Below are 8,418 nucleotides of genomic sequence, written 5' to 3' on the forward strand. Positions count from 1 at the left end.
CCCAGCCACTGCCTCACCCCCAACACCCCAGCCACTGCCTCACCCCCAACACCCCAACCACTGCCTCACCCCCAACACCCAAGCACTACCTCACCCCCGGCCCCTCAACAGACAACCCCATACACACCCCAACCCAAAACACCCCAATACAGATACAAAACCCCACAACCACACAGACAACCCCATAAACCCCAAGCCCCACCCCCAACCACACACCCGGCCCCCCTATAGACACCCCCCCCCCACACCCCCTCTTTATATAAGCCTAACCAATAACACACCCCTACACTCACCCCACAACACTAGAAGAGGTTAAAACACAAAACACACAAGTAAACCCTCACACACACACACACACACACCGTTAAAAAAAAAAAATTAATCTCCTTATTTTCTCTTAGTTCCCGAAGAGAAAGTATTTCGCCCACTTTCGCCACGGTTACTTTCTTCCTCCTCTACGGCTGTTTGCGGGTTATATATACTTTGTTCATCCGGTTTTAGGTTCTAGGGAGTTTCTGTGGGTGTAATTGTAGCCGTTAAACACATAAGAACCAAGAAGCACAGTTGTATTACCGAAATAGAAGGGAGAGCCGCCGCCCGGACCTTCTGATTCCTGCCCCGGAGTGAAGTGAACCTCTCTCTCTCTCTCTCTCACTCTCTCTTCTTCCTCTTCTTCCTCTTCTGTAGCCCTCTGACGTCTGTGTTCTTCTTCTTCCTCCTCTTCTTCTCTCGTGGTGTTGGTATTGCAGACTACTAACTCGATCTTATAATTCTTTCTCCCTTACCCTCTTATCCTTCTTTACTCTTCCTTTTATCATTTCTTATTGGTCTCTTGATTTTCCTTCCTTTTATATTCATTTGGTATTCCTTAGCATTTTCATTCATGTTCTTATATTCGTCTTTTTTTCCACATCTAACAACCTCTTAATTCTTTTTTTTCTCTTGGTTTCTGCTTTCAGTCAAGATTTTTTTCAGGTTTATTTATGTTCAGGGGTCACTAAACTGTTTACTTAGTACTACTATACCTGTAAACTGTACCTGATAATAATAGTCGTGTATGCTACTTACAAACACGAAAAAAATACCAGACAGATCATTAGTATCAAACCGGCAGTAGAAACACATTGTATTGCTTTGATAAACCTTTTTTTTAACTATAGCTATATTTGCGCGTGCCAGTACGTGTACGTGACGGAGACGAGCACCGCAGCCACGCGCAGCTATGACGTATATGTACCCAACTTTATCGATGTGAACCCTTAATTTGGTGTTTCATGTATTACTACCGAATGGACTTTTGAATCATTAACACATATAGTAAGCAATTTTACGTACAATGGTCTAGACAATTATAATGATAGTTAGATGTATACCAGTGATTGCGTCTTTTTTATTGGCATTTATATATATGTCTCAAGATTTTGTGCTTATTATACCTCTGCGCAGAGAGAGAGAGAGAGAGAGAGAGAGAGAGAGAGAGAGAGAGAGAGACTACCAGCTACACATTTTAAAGTTCTTTCATAAGTCTTGTGCAAGAGAGCTCGAGGTGCAGCTTTTTTTTTTTTTATCCCCTTTAAATTCTAACACAACTCTTACCATTTTCACCCCATCACTATAATTATCGGAAAATAGACCTCTAGTTGTTTTCTCTGCACACACGATTTCGTTAGGCCTAAACCTCCTCTTGGGCCTAAATAATTAAAGCATTCCAGTGATCGATTTCTCTATTCTTTTTTATGTAAGACTAAACATTTATACACTGTATTTTACACTATTTTTCATTGAAGACAAACCTCAATGCTGAATCAATTGCGGTTGTTTATATATACGAGGCACTCACCATAACTTATTAGGTATATATTTACCTTGAGAGAGAGAGAGAGAGAGAGAGAGAGAGAGAGAGAGAGAGAGAGAGAGAGAGAGGTAAATAATACGCAATTCATTTCATGATAAACTATAGCTTCCTTGATACGCTTCGCAAAAGATCGATAAGATAAAGAATAGAATTAGAATGTCACTTCAACCTTTAGTCAAGAGAGAGAGAGAGAGAGAGAGAGAGAGAGAGAGAGAGAGAGAGAGAGATGAACTCGTTAGAAATTATAAAAGACAGACACTCTAATTAACTAAATAACTGACTGTAGCCATATCACGCACGCCTGTTCTTGCTATATTTTCTTTTCTTTTTATTTCCTTCATGCTCCCCGAACCTTGATAAAACCTAACGTATTGTAGATTAGTTTGTGTCGATCTTTCCATTCTTAGAAGTATCGCGCTTATGATGAAACTGAAGATAAGGAGAACGTATTATCAGTAGTAGTATTGACACGTGGTTTAAGTATTATCATCACCTCTATTATCATAACAATTATCACATTCGTATTGAAAGCTTACATCGCCACTTCTGAATGCTAAAACTGCTCGTCACGTTCCTCTGCTTTTCACACGTCCAAGGTCACGGCCGCTCCTTCAGCCCTCCCCTCTCCTCCTCCTTCCCCTCTTTTTCCTCCGACTTTCGCGTAATAGCTCCTGTAATGATTTCGTTGTGCCCAAGGTCTCGGCTGCACCCTACACTGCGTCCGGTTAGAAGCGTTACTGACCTGCACCAATAATTTGTAAGAGGTACCCCAGTGAACTTCCGGAGCCCCGTTTTTTTTAACAACTGGACGTATCTGGAAATGTGTGCTTCGTCACGCTGATCGTTAGGACGCCTCTCTTTACCATTGCAAAGACCCGACAAGCAGTACTTCAATGTTTGGTTATGAGTGTTAACAACAATTAGACCAATAGTTCGTAAGACTGGACACATATTTGGAAATGTGTGCTTCGTCACGCTGATCGTTAGGACGCCTCTGTCTAACACTGCAAAGACCCAACCAGGAGTACTGCAATGTGTCTGGTTAGGAGTGTTAACAACCTAGACCAATAGTTTGTAATAGCAATCCCAGTAAACTTCCGGAGACCGGTTTTCCTTTCTCAACTGGACGTAACTGGAAACACTGGGTGGAAATATCTGCTTCGTCACGCTGAATATGTAGACACCAGACACCTCTCTCTTAACCAACACCGCAAATACCGGGCGAGCATATGACTCCTCAACTTTACCTGTGCATCTTTTTTGGTTCGGCATATATAAATTGTTTGTATATCCCGCTTTTTTTCGTCTCCGCGAGTCATTCAAGGACGCCAGAAGGGAAGGTATACAAGGGTGAAAAATGTACTGGCAAGCATGACTCGTTAACTCTGCAAATGCATTTTTTTTTTCTTTGGTGTACAAATTGTTATGGCCTTCGTGTTGCTCGTGTTGGAGGCATGGAGGGAACAGATACAAGATTAAAGGTTAAAAAATAAGGTATTGGTTAGTTTCTGCACACTTTGATATAGATAGATAGATAGATAGATTGTAAGCCTTCATGTTCTTCGTCTTAGCGTCATGCAAGGAATAAGAAATAAGTATGAAGAAAGTTATTGGTTAGTCCCTGCTCACGTAGATAGATAGATAGACAAACAGATAGACAGACAGCTGGATAGACTGTAATCCTTTGTTGACTGTTGTTCCCTCCGTCATGCAGGGAACAAGAAATAAATGTAAAAAAGTTATTGGTATTCTTTCCTCACTTGGCCCAGATGCCCTCCTCATGCGGGGCCTACTGATGCCGGGGCAGATAGGGGGCGTGGCGAGACGACCAGCATTTGCCTCACCCCGAGCTACGCAAGACTGGGTTTATAGCGACTTGGCTTTTACAAACTTCAGGGACTACATTATTTTAAACGTGTCACACTAGATAGATGTTCAATCATTCGTGCTCCGATTCGTATGTGAAGGCGTGGTACCGTTTTGTGTGGGTCATTATTATTATTATTAGTAGTAGTAGTAGTAGTTGTAGTAGTAATAGTAGTAGTAGTAGTAGTAGTAGTAGTAGTTAGTATAGTAGTAGTAGTAGTAGTAGTAGTAGTAGTAGTAGTAGTAGTAGTAGTAGTAGTAGTATTTGAGATCGTTGAAAGGGCATCAGAGGGGGAAAATGATATAGACCCAAAGTTTCCTCGATGAACAGACATGGATGTGAAAAGTAAGTGACAGTAAAGTAAGGAGAAGAATAAATAGGAGATAAGGGCGGGGGACTAAAACAATGCTTAATCCTAATGAGTTGGCAGGCGAGTTAATATAGTTAATCGCCGAACAATGTAGAGATAATAGGTCTTCTTAGGAGAAGGTGGGGAAGAGGGAGAGAGTAAACGAAGAAGAAAGACAGACTCAGAAATCCCAAGGGAAAGGAAGGACAGGGAATGATGAGACAGATAATGGGGCTGAAAACTGACCATGGGGAGAGCTGGGGGGTGGGGGGGTAAAGGGTGGAACAGCGAGTAGTGGAATGTGTTGAGGGAGGAAATGATTCAGTGCCAATAATGAAGTTTCAATGTATGCGCATGTAAAGGCTAGTATATTTGTGAAATTGTCTTTTGATAGAAATGTATGAAATCACATTAGTCTTGAAAAATGAATACCAACAATTGGAAGCCGAGGAAGCGCAGCAGCTTCCTGCTGGAGTTTCGTTTAGAGGATGACCATGTTTTGTGCAGATCTTCTGAAATTCTGTGATTGTATAACAACAATGGCCTCGAAATTCACAATATTTAAACGCACTCAAGGTATACAAACAGTCACCGCTCTCTCCTACAAAAGATCCAGCACAAGGCAAATATTGTTCCTTTTGTTGAGTGTTGGCCTGAGCGACAGACAGCCCACATATGAGCCTGCAGGATCGGAGGATGCAATGCCCTTCCACAGAGAGTTGTTAGTACCCCGTCACCCCGCCATGGTGACCAACTTCAGGGAGGAGCGGCTGTGCTCGATGCAATATACTGTTGTGAAACATGCAACTGGTTATACTACTAGTGAACTTCAACACGCAGTATGCAACAAAATATAAATCATGCATTGGTCAAATGATAGCCATCTAATTAATCAGTGTAACCTAATCTTATTGAAGGAGAATTCGATGTATTGCAAGAACAATGATGACATCTGCTATATTTTAGCACAAATTTTGGGCAACTAATCAAGATAGCCATACCTTTTTGGCATGAACTTAATAAAATTATGTATGGTAACAATATGTCAAATTTTGCAAACTCTCGAGTACGTATAATGTGTGATTTGATGGTGCTGCTCCACTCCTTATCATTAGTCAAGGGTGTGTTCTCTCAACTAAACAAATAAACAGACTCAAGACTTGCACCGTACGTAGCAAAGGCTTCTAGTATGACAGGCCATAGCAAGGCAGGACGGCCGTGCTATATAATGGGAGCCATCAAAACAATTGATCAGCGACGTAAGAAAGAGTATACGTTACGTAGCTACGTGTCGGATGTGTTACGAGGAAAAATGTAGAACGACGCAGCCAAGGGCCTGGACCAATCCTTGACCTAGACCTTGCCCTTGGACCCGCCAGGCAAACGTGTTTCCACCATCTCTAATTTAAGCTATTTTGAGATCTGTGGTTTCCAGTCGAGGGTGCCGAGGACACCCCTGCAAGTCTGTCTATACATTGTGGTGAGACATCACATAGCTGATTTCCTTTTGTTCCATTGATAGGATTTTGGGGGATTTTTTTTAGGTAATCTTGGATGCTTTTTTTTTCGCAAGACCACTTTGAATATTTTATTTTTTCTGTGGCAACATTTTTTTCTTTTTCCCTACAGCCACAGGCAAGGCACAGCTAGGCCTGCCAGGTCGACGTCCTTGAACGCATCTTTTTTTTTTTTTTACGTGAACGCCTATAGTGCCGGTAGGCTTTCTTGAGGGGCCTGTCATGGCGCAGGCAAGTGTTTTAGTGGCGCCATCTTCGCTTGGCTCATGCTGCCCCCCGGAACTCGTTCTTGGATCACTTGGACGGTTTCCTCTAGAGCGGGTTGATGGGTGGACTTCAGAACAGCATGCGGGCAGTTTTAAGCCACTCGGCGGTGACTGAAAAATCGGAGGCGGTAGCGTGGGGATTCGAACCCGCATCATCCATCACGCGGTGAATGTCGACCCAGCACGCTACCACTCAGCCACCGCCTAACCCCAGCTGTCAAGCCACATAAAAGCATAACACATTATCTTATCCACAAATTTCTTCAACACGACACAAATAGTTGACAAATATTACATCACATTTAATTTACTGCACCAGCACATCCTCACTTCAACGGAAAGGACAAGACAAGAGCCGGGCGTGATGGAGAATAGCGGCCGGCTTCACGTACACACAGCAGGCCCCAAGGGCATGGTTATATTGCATAACCTTCTTCTATGCCACAAATTACAGCACACAAGTAATCATAAGATATCACCCGTAGGCCGCTCCTCCTCACCTGCTTATGGTTATGGCGTACATCAGTTTACCTGCACACGCCCCAGTACGCGCGTCCGTCCACCTTGCTTAATTAATATCATAACGCGTCACACCCGCCCCGCCAGCTTTTGAGGTTTCGGTGACTCACTTGCCACAACTTAAGCTGAAATGATGATATAGTGAGATGAAAAAAATCATTCAACAGAATATTTTTATGAAGGTAGGCTCTGGTAGTGATATTAATGGAAGGCGCAGGAGCTTTCAGGAACAATTAAGGCAAGACGGATTGATGAGAGAAGTCCTGCGCCTGCCACACCTCTTAATTTGAAAAGTAACCTTCATCTTGAAAATATGAAAAATACGTAGATGAAGGAGTTTAAAGACACTAGATATTGTTTACGTGAAAAGTATAACCTACATACCGAGTCAGCTGGTCTGCCACACGCTAACAATAGGTAAAGGTAAGTAGGCGACATAAGCTTAAGCTCCGCGTGGCCTCAGTGTTCATCTCCGTCACATTGACCCTCAAGCCTGTGGTGTGAGATCAGTGTGACCAGTGACGTCGAGAGGGGGGGCTGGGGGGGACAAATGTTCCCGGGTTGGGGGGCTCCCGTGGTCCTGTGGTAGAGTCTCCGCCTTGCGCTTCGGCGGGGCGCTAGAGCGTGGGTTCGAGACCTGCCAGGTGCCATTTTTGAGTTGGCAACACTGGGGAGGCGCTCAACTGATCACACGAGGCTCAGCGACAGAGTGGCCTGCGGAGGGTGAGTTTTACTTTTTCAATTTTTTAGCAGATTATGATAATTTTTTTCATGTTATGTTATTTTTGCCTCCGGTTCATCGTTGATTTTGTTGGTGAATATACCGGTAAAGATTCGTATTAGGTCCGTGCCAGTATCTCATAATCTACTTTATGAAACATCAGTATCTCTTCATATAACTTTTCTACAAACCTTCAACAGTCATGGGAACGCTTTGAAAATCCAATTCAAGGACTTTTTTTTTACTCTTGAAAATAAGGGATAATGTTTACGAAAGCGCGTCGCCTCCTCTGGCGGCGGTCGCGGCGACGCCGCAGCCGTAAAATAGCTCGCAGAGGGTTTAGGGTTGGGGAGCATATTTAAACTACTCCAACCGAACTTTACGACCTACTAACGGGGGGGCTGCGCCCCCCTCGACCCCCCCCCACATGTATATGTGACTTATTTCAGCGAGGAGGTATTTCTCGCAACACCGGCTGCAGCGTCGCCGCGGCCGTCGCCAGAGGAGACGACGCGCTTTCGTAAACATTATCCCCTATTTTCAAGAGTAAAAAAAAAGTCCTTGAATTGAATTTTCAAAGCGTTTCCATGACTGTTGAAGGTTTGTAGAAAAGATATATGAAGAGATACTGATTTTTCATAAGGTAGGTAATGAGATACTGGCACGGACCTAAAACGAATCTTAACCGAATATACCTGGAGTGTGCAGGGCAGTTAGTGAAAATGGCAATACGTACGCTTAGGCATAGGTCTATGGCTTAGGTGTTAAGAAACGAGACAGTGTAATTAAGGAAACTCTAGGGAGGCTTCCTCCGTCCTACGTTGTTTGTAAAGTTTCAGCATGATGCTTGCCAGTGCAGAGAAGGAACAGAAACAAGAGTGAACTTGAATTGAAGGAAACAAAAAGTAACAATGACTGGAAGGGACACGAACCAATGAGAAGATGGCAATATTGATGTGAGAGAGGAGTTGGGTTCACTTCATCAGCAGATCAACTGTGGCAGATTCTCTGTAGGCCTATATACTGAGCGTGCAGAATATTAATAGTGTATAGTTTGCAGAATACGAGGAAATGACAGGAAGGAAGGAAGACATGTGTGTCTTGATTTTATATGAAATTTTGTAATCCACACAACTGTCAGTTAAAAACCCTCGCTTCACTTTTATCCTTATTGTTTGGGGGGGCGCCATTATCTGACTTTGTCCCCGGGCGCCAGCAACCCTCGCGACGCCAGTGTATGACATCCGGTTATCAAAATAATTAGTTAATTACCCCCGGGCTTGGCATCGTAGGGTGGGCGAGGCAACGCGCCCCTCGGCGTATG

At 43.5% G+C, this 8,418-nt stretch overlaps 1 protein-coding gene across 2 annotated transcripts in view; it reads right to left on the bottom strand.

Annotated features, from left to right (window-relative positions):
* Positions 1-730, bottom strand: part of LOC127009603 (carnitine O-palmitoyltransferase 1, liver isoform-like) — a 33,164-nt gene extending 32,434 nt beyond the window's left edge. For both annotated transcript variants that reach the window (XM_050882819.1, XM_050882818.1), the window contains exon 1: positions 574-730. The gene's annotated coding sequence lies outside the window, so the exon portion shown is untranslated. The remainder of the gene's footprint in view (positions 1-573) is intronic.
* Positions 731-8,418: the final 7,688 nt, after the last annotated feature.

This window comes from Eriocheir sinensis, chromosome 41 (assembly GCF_024679095.1).
Source record: "Eriocheir sinensis breed Jianghai 21 chromosome 41, ASM2467909v1, whole genome shotgun sequence".
Classification (NCBI taxonomy): domain Eukaryota; kingdom Metazoa; phylum Arthropoda; class Malacostraca; order Decapoda; family Varunidae; genus Eriocheir; species Eriocheir sinensis.